This window comes from Mandrillus leucophaeus, unplaced genomic scaffold (assembly GCF_000951045.1).
Source record: "Mandrillus leucophaeus isolate KB7577 unplaced genomic scaffold, Mleu.le_1.0 Scaffold49, whole genome shotgun sequence".
In the NCBI taxonomy this organism is placed as follows: Eukaryota; Metazoa; Chordata; class Mammalia; order Primates; family Cercopithecidae; genus Mandrillus; species Mandrillus leucophaeus.
Window position 1 is genome coordinate 3,245,724 of NW_012105253.1, and position 1,853 is coordinate 3,247,576.

A 1,853-nucleotide genomic window follows, 5' to 3' on the forward strand; every position below is an offset into this window, starting at 1 on the left:
TTTTTTGAGACGGAGTCTCGCTCTGTCGCCCACGCTGGCGTGCAGTGGTACAATCTCAGCTCACTGCAGCCTCTGCCTCCCAGGTTCAAGACATTCTCCTGCCTCAGCCTCCCAAGTAGCTGGGATTACAGGCACGCACCATCACGCCCAGCTAATTTTTTGTATTTTTAGTAGAGATGGGATTTCACCATGTTGGCCAGGTTGGTCTGGAACTCCTGACCTCAAGTGATCCGCCTGCTTCTGCCTCCCAAAGTGCTGGGATTACAGTCATGAGCCACTGTGCCAGGCCAGGTAGGTATGATTTCTTAGATTCTATTGCGTATTTCTCATGCTCTGACGACCCACCATCACACCCCCCACTGTCCCTGTCACTCTGCTGCAATTACTTGGTGAGTAAATGAATAACTAGATATCTTACTTCACTGATTATATATATAGAAAAACATCAATATACAGAGATACATAAAGACAGCTACATGTACAGATTTCAGATAAGCACAAATTCACCAGTAATGTATTTATAATTCTTTTGGTTCCAAATTTCAGAATTATCCCTATGTTTGGTTGAATTTAAAACAAAAATTATTTCTAGCTCCTCTTTACAGAAGAATATTCTTGTAGGGGAGTGAAAAATGACTTCCCTCTACTCTTCTAAGTTCCTTGGCTGGGCTATGAATTAAATTGACATAAGACAGATTAACAAGAGGAAATCCATTTTAAATTATGTACATACCCATGCAAGCCCCACAAATGTGAGATTCAAAGAAGGGTCAGATGATTGAAACTTATATAGCACCCTGAGGTACAGAGGGGAATAGAGACTTTGGACTTCTGGGTAGGGGGTGGTGACACCTGTTATGAGAATATGAGGGGTGGAAGTGTATGGTGAACAAAGGTTTCTTGTTATGCAAATGAAAAGCCTCTCAAGTAATAAAGGTTCTCTTGGAGCAGTCCTCAGAAGAAGAGGTGGCTGTCTAGGCATGATGTCAACCTCCGGCCTCCCCTCCTGTGATCCAAGTTCGTTGTCCCTGGTTGATAAGATTCCAGAGGAGGAGATTCATGACAACTGAGTTCCTTTTGGAGGATCCCTTGGTCTGTCTTAGGCAGATAATCAGAGCTCAGAGAAAGCCTCTGCCTGCATCTGCTGTTCCCCAAGTGACATCAGTTCAAAGTAATCAGCATGTCATAGCATCATACTTTGGGGTGGCATTTCTGAACTCCCATTGTATATTTTTGGTGATAGCTTGATATATCATTTAAATTACCATAAAACCCACACTTTTAAAGCGTGAGTGGCTTTTAGTATATTCACAGTGTGCATCCATTATCACTATTGAATTCCAGTACACTGTTATCACCCCAGAAAGAAACCCCACACCCGTCACCAATCACTCATTATTTCTCCCCTCCTCCCAGCCTCTGGCAACTACTAATCTCTTTATTGTCATTATATATTTGTCTATTCTGGACATTTAATATAAATGAAATCATACATATGGAGGTCCATATACCATACAGCTCAGTGTTGGAAAATTTTAAATCAGCTTAGCAAACTGTTCAATAAAATGTTTTATCCTCCTACCTTGACAAATATACTATTATGAAGGAGGTCAGGCTCCAATTTAGAATTCTCAGATTTCTCAAAATTCTGTTGTGGATGTGGCAGTACAGAGAGATCCAACCCCAACCCTCAGCGCAAACCCATGTCTTCTCACTCCAGGTTCTCTCCCACACCATGTAGGGCTTTGTGCATGTATGTGGACACCCAGCCCACAAACTCAAGCTATAGTCACCCAACTCAACTGTGATTTGTCATTTTCTAATAGACCTATAGGGAGGACAGACCCCAGGAA